The sequence below is a fragment of the Anoplopoma fimbria genome, chromosome 4 (assembly GCF_027596085.1).
Source record: "Anoplopoma fimbria isolate UVic2021 breed Golden Eagle Sablefish chromosome 4, Afim_UVic_2022, whole genome shotgun sequence".
NCBI lineage: Eukaryota > Metazoa > Chordata > Actinopteri > Perciformes > Anoplopomatidae > Anoplopoma > Anoplopoma fimbria.
The window spans coordinates 16,040,450-16,049,800 of NC_072452.1; positions in this window are offsets into that span (position 1 = coordinate 16,040,450).

The window sequence follows — 9,351 nt, forward strand, 5'->3', positions numbered from 1 at the left end:
TGAGACTATAATGTATTTTTTAACATAATTTCAATGGAATACAGTATATTATGTACTGTGTTATTATATAAACTTGTGATTAAGTGCAGTTATTCTTTTATATTTTTATATTATATTTTATATTACTGTCTATATTATAGTAAATAGGAAACAGTGAAGTAGTTGCAGTAAACCATTCCTTAAATTTTCAGGTGACCACTTGAGTGACTCTTTTGGTAACCATTTATTTTGAGGACTTTGTCTCTATAGGTGGCGCAATACTACAACTTTCTGTCAACATGGCAACTGGTGGTAAAATAACAGAATATCCTACAAGTTTGACTATAAACTGCACAACTCAAAGTATAAAAGCATGTTTTTTTGAACAGGCTTTTTTGAAGGCTACTCAAAGGATTTTTCTTATATATTTTCATGTATTTCTTTTTTATGATGCTTCATTAAGAGATAAATATCTCTTTTGGCATGGCATTATTTGAAATTGCGTAACAAACCAGCCTTCTGTTCAGTGAGTTTTTGAGTGAAATAATAATAATAATAATAATTAAGCCTTTATTAGTCCCACAATGGGGAAATTATTTCTCTGCATTTAACCCATCCCGGAGGAGCAGTGGGCTTCTGTTCTTGCTCAGTGGCATGTTTTTTGAACCACCAACCTTGTGGTTAACAGCGCTCTAGGCCACAGCCGCCCCAAGAGAGAGGGTGGAGGTTTATTTCAAAGCAAGAATAAATGTAATATACTCCTTTTTTTGTTTAACATCTCCAGTAACATTTAGTCTGATTTACTGTCTCACTGTTTTCATCAGCAGGAATTTGTTGTGGCTGTCTTGTTTCAGCACCATGTTTGTTTTTCCCCTCGTCCTGGCCCGCCACAAGCGCCTCCCTCCCCTGCCGGGCTGACAACCTCAGTTGCATGTGAGGAGCCCACCTTCTGTCTGCGGCTGGACCACTTGGCTCCTTCACAAAGGCTATCTGGAATAACAGAGCCAACCAGAGGAAATGACAGCCTGATCACAAGAGGCCTCCCTCACTCCCCCTCTAGTTGCCCACTGGGGGTGGGTAAAGGTGTGTGTGTGTGTGTGTGTGTGTGTGTGTGTGTGTGTGTGTGTGTGTGTGTGTGTGTGTGTGTGTGTGTGTGTGTGTGTGTGTGCGCATGTGATACCGGCTTTCCCTTCTGAAGAACCAATGTACAGTTGAGGTAATTGAACTGATGGTTAAGAAACAAGGGCAGAACTTATTACTGCCCATAGATGTGCAGACAATACATTTATAATTCATGTTAGCTACTCAGGCGCCCAGGCTTTTTAAAAGTTTTAGGGTATTTGAAACGTGTTAGAAGTAAATCAATACAATCAGTAATACATTTTTTTCCTCCTCAGACCAATAAAAGAGCTCACATTGAAAAATGCTTTAGAAATTCTTTGATCTCACTGTCATACGTGGTTTGTGATACTCGAGATAATGAGAAGTCTTCCTTTAAAGATAAGTGGTGGGACGCTGTATCTTATCAATTAATGCTTGAGCAATCAAACAAGACACCACCAAGACTCTGCTGCCACTCTGTCTCCTCTGCTGTCCTTCCTCTGCCCTTTACCCACCAGTATTCATAGAGAATACACATAGAGCACTGCCCTCTTCCTGTATGTATGTCCACCCCCCCCTTCTGAATGAGAACTTCCTTCACGCAGCAAAGTAGTGCGGGAGCAGCCTGCATGCCTTTGTGTCTCTAGCACCGGCACGTAGCAGTAGGTGTAGGCTGGCTGAGGCATTGTCATTCTCTGGATGTCATGCGCAAGTCACCCCTTGATCTCCCACTTTGAAGTGCACTGCTGGAGGAGACCCGAGAGCGGTCTGTGAGCTCACGGCAGTCAGCAGAGGGCGCCCGGTACCAGGGAGGCCTGAGTCGCTGTCATCCCCACAGACTGGTGCAATAAAAATCTCACCTCATTATCTGAGACAGTCACATCACAGGCTTGTGTTGCCAGGGGAGGGGGAAAGGGAAGAAAGGGTGGGGGGTGGGGAACAGGCTGGTGTGGGTGACACCAGAGTCTGTCTGTGTGTGAGTGTGTCTTTTTTTTTAAGGGTGGGGGGTGCATTGGTGAGAAAAATCAGGCATAAGTACAATTCACTGTGGCACCATGTTGACACCTCTGCCGACAAGGCTGAGGCCAAACTGCTGCCCTCCTCGGCTCACTTCACAGGGACGGGAGACTTGTTATGCAGAGGAGCCTCATTCTGAATTAATGGTTTATGTGATGGGTTAAACTGTGAAGGGTTGTCGGGGTTTGTTAGGAATAGTAAATGCAATTTTGCACCTCATTACTGGGAACAGTCTTTATTACAACAAACACTAAAACTTGTGTTATCTCAGCCCTGCAGACCAGTAAATGTGCTTAAATACAGCCTGTAAAGTGTCAAATGTGTAGTTAATGTGTAGCCTTAAGGAGCTAATTTGTGTTTCAAGTGCTGATCCATGAATTATTATACTCATGTTGGATTAATATTCCAATATTCCAATGTGCAGTGACATTTTCAATGGAGTTGTGCATTTGTTGTTGCTTCCTTTTTAAGAGCAGCTGTGGGGATTTCCAAACATAATCTATGTAAGGGGAAATAATTTATTTAATAAAACAATTTCATTTGCGCAAAATTGTCATTATTTTGTGTGATTTAAATGTATCTTGTAATAACCTAACAAGGAATGATGCATCACCTCTTTAGTCAGGATGTAGATGACCAGGAGGTCCATTGTCTGTGAGGATGCAGAGGGCAACTTCTGGCAGCTGGTGCCCTCTTATCTTCCCATGTACAGCCAATAAATCAATATCAAATCTAAGGAACAGGAAGCCAGATGGCCTTCCCACAAACCACTAGGCCAGGGCGCTCTCAGGGCCTCCTCGGCTACTGTACCACCACGGTGCATGCTGCAACCCCTTTGAAGACATACACATTCAACAAGCAGCTCAATGAATGACTAAAGGGAACAAATAAGCTGTTACGACTCTTCTCATTTCAGTGTTTGTGTTTCCATCCACATCAAAGGCCTCGGTCTGTTTGATATGCAGCCCCCACACCTTGTTCCGAGCCATGTACAGGTAGAGGGGAGGAGCAGTCCATTGAGAAGCGAGAGGGTCATGTGGCCGCTTCTCTCAGCCCTTGCTCGAGGGGAGTTGACCCAGACGAAGGGTCTTGTGGTGTCTCTTGTTCCCCAGGGAGCTATTGGCCCTTACACCAATCACTGGACACATTATTTATTGGGTGGCCTATTGATTACACGCTTTTAAGGAATATTCATAGAAGTTTGGAGCAGTATGTTAGAAAATAGGAAATGCTTGAATTTTAAGATTATAATTAATACAATATTAAGAGTAAAGACAGAGCTGTGTAGTAACTGACAGCTGTCTCGGAGTAAGGCCAGAGAGGTCAGTTACCTAAATACATCCCGCCAGACTCATTTGGATTTCTGTGTAGGCCAGGGGTCAGGTTAAACAGTAGTTTGATTGAATGGCTGTTCACAGGCCAGTGTGAAATGCCAGCTCTATTGCAATGTGGGAGTGGGAAGGAGGGGGTTTCTCTGGCCTTTGTGTGGCCGCGGTCTTAGAGCACGGACCCATTGTTGGAGGGCCGACCAGCCAGCCCCTCAGACTCTCCTTTGCCCTGCTTTGTCTCGAGCAGCGTGACCATTTCCTTCATCCAGGTCAGGGCAGGGTCGTGACTTTGGACACCGGTCCTCCCTGTCTGTCTACTCAGCCTGCATACTCATAAATGCAATCCAACACTTAAGACAGATGCATGGTTGTCACATGTCAGTGTTAAATAGAAGTAGCTGTGATGGAGCGGATTTCAGCCTTTTTGAATCAAGATGATGACAGCAAGAAGATCAGATGTCATCCTGATTCGAACTCACAGAAGCACCAAAATGATACCTACAAAACTCAAATTATAATATTAAAGCAACACTGACATGATTATTTTGTCTGTGTAGACACCTCAATTGATCTACAATGTACAAATGAGAACACTTTTAGGATTAATATAATTTGCATGGCGAGAGATATCTCACCTGCACATTTTTGCGAGTGTGTAAAACACAATACTGCATACACAGAGCTGAGATAACCTCTTTACTGCCCTGAAGTGTCCGAGTTATGCAACTGTGAAGTTTTTAGAAGACTGGACAGTACCCTCCTTCTATCCTGAGGCTGGACCTGCCTTATCACAGCCTGGCCATCACAGTGATAAGAAGAGGAAAGGCCAAAGGGCCGTAAGGAACAGTGTGCATGGTTCAGGTCAACAGTGTGAGGAGGCTGGATTCAAAGGGGAGGGAAGGTGGACAAGAATATTATCTGATAAGAATCACTGAGGTCTTTTGATCTCCGAGGGGCTGATCCTGGGCTACAGGGTGTCATGCTGGGCGGACGAGCAGAACGACACGGCAGGTACAAACAAGCGAGCTCTTGAAGATCATCTGGGGCTAAGCATATTTACACAGGGAAGACTGGAAAGTCTCTACTGCTGCACACACTCAAACACAAAAACCTGTTGTCCTCAGGTTTTCACGCTGTAGTAGCATTCTTTACACATTTAGTTTCTTTTTTTTTAACCAGAAAGCACAAATAATGCCTTATGTCTGGTCAGGCCAATTCCTAAATCAGATTTTTTAAGTTGAAATCACAATCAGACACCAACAACGGTCTGTGAGCCCTCTGAAGAGAAGCATGACTGTCACAGTGTGGTTTTTGTGTGTTTATGTCTCATAAGTCACTGATTAAAGCCGTCATGTGGAGGCCAGACAGGACCCGAGGCTGCAGTGCAAGCTGTGGCCTGAACCAAATGCCTCGCTGTCTCACCCAGGGCAAGGCGGAGGAGGGATTTTTTTTTCCGCCTGGTGTGGCCAGAGGGGAGGTTAGCAAGCTGCTGCAGTGTTTAAGTGTCCTTGGTTTCATAGCAACAGTTAAAACAAAAGAGCGGACACACACACACACGTATTTGTATTTAAAGCCTCACTCTCTTTAACAAAACACAGCTCAGTGAAGTGTAGTACTTTGAAGTTTAAGGACAAGTTTGATGATATTCTACGATCTTTTATTTCTTAAGAAATCTGATAAAAATAAAATGGAAGTATTGTCTGTGTATCTAAAGCCTGCTATTCCTCTGTGCCAAAAACCTCCATTAATGTCCAAAAACGATTAAACGTCAATGAACTACACCGTTATACCAACTCACATCCTTCATCACAATGACTTTGGGCAATGTCGTTTATTTTGTGTCAATCCGCTTGAACATCTTCCTGCTGCAGTAATCACCAAATGTGTATCAATCAGCAGCAGAAAATAGTCCCCAAAAAATGCCCTACTAACTACTGTTTGAGTAATGTTCACCATAAACTACAGTGCCCAGTGTTTTTGGAGGAATTATTAAGCCCTTTTTAAGAATGAAATTATACATAAGTGAACAAATTTCCCCGCTGCGGGACTAATAAAGGATTATCTTATCTTATCTAAATTGGACTTTGAGGCTGAGACAGAAAGTCAGACAAACTAAAGAACTGTTGGTTTTGTGTGGGATGTGTTGACGATAACTAAAATATTGGAAATATAATTAGATTTTTTTCAGTTGTTTATTTTCTAGTAAGTGTGAACAGGAGAGGTTTCATTATTTAGACAAATTGAACCAAGCTTCTCCTCATAAATAGATTTTTAAGTTGTGAAAAATCTATTTATTATTTATTTTTTCCATTCTTAGTTCACATCAAGCCAAGACAACGACAGCAAAGTATCAGCAACCTGTTACATCCACGCTCCAATTAAAAGAATTAAGATGTAAGGGGCCTTCATTATCAGCTCTCTCTGAAGGACATCAAAGGCCGAGGTGGAGTGAGAGTGCAGCTGCCCCGACGGTGTGAGTTTCTCCTCTCTCACTCCAGAGGAACTTGTTTGTGTTGAGGATGTTTACTGATCCCAGGAAAGACAAACAGCCTCTTTCTTGTTTGTTGGTACCACAGCAGCTCAAACAGTGTGTGTGTGTGTGTGAGTGTTTGTGTGCGAGACAGAGCTGCAGGATGTATTGTATTGTAGGTCAGTGTTTATCTTGTCTCTTGTGTTTTCACCCCACTTCCAAGTTTCCCATCACAATACGACCAAATTCAACATGGAGTTAATATTAGACCAAAAACAAAAAGCAGCCAAGGTAAAAACCAAAAAAGGCAGTTACACACAGCAGATGTCTACAAAACATCTTCGATTGGCAAAGTCATTAGAATTTCTGATGTAACGATAAGTGAAAGCTTAACTTCAGTGTCATAATCAATCACTTCATTCACTCTTCCTTGTACAATTAATCAACAACAAATTGTTATTAAACGCTTACATTTCAGAGCATTTCAAACATCTCAGATATGATTCCTCTTCTGAACACATGGTGTCACTCTTTCTCATCTCTGCTGATAGAAGTCAGAGGATATCCTCACATCCAGTCTACATCTATCAGGAACCATTGAGCTGTCAACTGGTTGAAAAAACACTGTTAAGGGCATATGAACAGAATTGGAATAATGCACATTATGCTTAAGTTGTTCTTTATCAGAATCAAATGTGTCAACTGTTCAAATTCATGATTTTAGGAAATTTGAATTAAATAATAAAACTGCACTGTCATAAATCTTTTCACTTACATTCAAATGTGTTCTGTTATGAAAAAAACATTTTTGGCTAATTTTAAGGAAATTATTTGTTGTATGATGGTCAAAGAATACTGTATGTAAATTATTACATATTATTACGTATTACTGAGGCAAATTATTTCACCTCCCATTAATTCTATGATTCAGTTAATACTAATATGGAAACAACTTAAATTTCTGGCTGTATAATGAAATACTGACCAATTGACATCTGTATTGTCACAATAGTGGCAGAGTGTCTGATTCTGTGAGGTTGTATCAGCAAATGTCACTTTGTATTGAGGTTTCCTACCAGCGTTATAAATCCTGGGGGAAACAGGCCTTCACAGAGAAGTTTTATGGCACAGAGACTTCCCTTCTATTCTGCAGGGGGTATGGTGCTTTACACCGTGTGTTCGCGTGTCACTGTCCTTTTAACTGGCTCTGTCCCAAAACTAAAGAGGTATTTTTCTATTCAGCATAGTCCAGGTGTTCGCTCACAGATGTTTTGATAAGACGGGAAGTTTAAAAATGAAGACTAGTATTAAGCAAAGATATGTAAAACTATTTAAAATGCATTTATTTTGACTAAATGCAGTGGTAGAATGATTAAGATCTTTTAATTAAATTAAAGTGGCAATACTATAGTGTGGAAGTACACTGTTACAAGTACAAGCTCTGCGTTCAAAAGCTTACTAAAGTAAAAGTATACTCACTTTACTTAGTGGTAAACTAGAAGTACTCATTATGTAGAATGATCCATTTCAGAATAAAGTATTATATTACTGGATCATAATTAGTGGAGCAATAATGTGTTCATCAATCTAATGTTGCAGCTGGTAGTTTGATGCCAAGTCTAATTACTTCATGTACTGCTGGGTATTTTGACCTATAATTGTATATATAATCTGCAAAGTAACTTACTGAAGTTGTCAAATAAATGTATTGGAGTAAAGAAAAACAATATTGTCTCCAAACTCTAGTGGAGTAGAAATAGCATGAAATAATAATAAACAAGTCCCTTAAACCCTTAAAATACAGTTGGATAAAAACACCCCAAATGCTTCTTCATGAAAAATTGTTCTAGAATCATCACAGTTAAAGCACTCAACTGACATGATAAAGGTCCTCCTGGTTTATTGACGGATATTGAGGCCCTGTCTGGTGTCAAATGTAATTTTAAGAGCTTACAATTTTGTTTTTGCTTATATGTTGCATATATCCCATGATTATGTGTGTGGTCATATTCCTATACATCACACTTGTGGTCTGGTTGTACTCTAGTGTAGAGGAACTGTATCAGGAGGGTTGATGTAAGACTCAGCAGCTGATTTTAGTCCTCCAGCAGGTTAATCCATTGTTTTAACTGTGACAGTCATCAAAACACAAATCTGAGAACTGTAGAATTGTATGAATGAACAAATTAAAATCAAATTACATCTTCATGCTATAGTATGTATATTGTATTACATGTAAAATACAAAACTATTAGTACTACACTGCCATTTACTAAATATAATATAATTTGTACTGTACTTCTGTACTACAGCGATACCAACTTTGGAAGACAATCACTTCAAACACTGTTAACATATAGAATGTGCATGTCAATAGTGTTTTCACATACAACTCTCCAGTATATCACTCTTATTTGTCACTTTCCATTTCCAAGGCTCTTGTTTTATTGCATCATGGCTGAACAAATAAGCGTTTAGTCTAGAATAGAATATTGTACTTTTTACTCTACATTAATTTGACAGCTTACTATTACTATTACCATTTTTCAGAATAAGATTTTACATACAAAACACAAAGTTTGTAAAATATTAGAACCAGCTTTATTGGCCATGTATGTGTACACATATAAATAAATTTGATGCCGGTCTTGAGTTTCTCTGTGTTACACAAAGAACAATTTACAGGAAGATAGAAATAGAAAAACACCTGAAAAGAAAGGGCAACAAACCAGAACACAGACAGGTAAAAATAAACTGAACTTTTATGTACATACAAGTTGGTGATGCATATATAAATATCAAAAGCATCAACACGTCGTGCGTTTCTGCAAATTGATGCAGTACTAAACTATTAAACTAACCAGTTTTTAAAGTACTTAATATTAGCTATTGATCAATTGAACAGTGTAATTGTAAACAGTACTTTAGTCATTTAAGCAGCTGTGGAAAGTAGCCAAGTGCAATTACTCAAGCACTGTACTTAAGTACAAGCTTGAGGTACTTTTACCTCACTTGAGTTCTCTACTACATATAGAGCAGTAGGGAAATATTGTACTTTTTACTTCAATACATTTCATCGCTTTAGTTACTTTGCACATTTCAATAAATACAAATGAACTTACTTATGATGTATTATAGGCTAAGATTCCCAGCAAAAAGTAACTAAAAGTGAACTCCACATTTACCAGCTGCAACATAAACATGATGTACACATTAATGCATTACTGATCATAATCCAATACCTTTTGACATTTTAAGTAGCCTACATTTAGCTGATAATACAAAATGTACTGCAACTTAAGTAACATTGTGATTGCAGGACTTGATAATGGGGTATTTCTTATACTGAGGTATTTCCATTTAAGTATCTGAATACTTCTAGCACTGAAGGAAATGTATTAAGACTTTGGGCTTATTAGAATAAAACATGCAACAGAATTTTGTAATTGTTTTGAT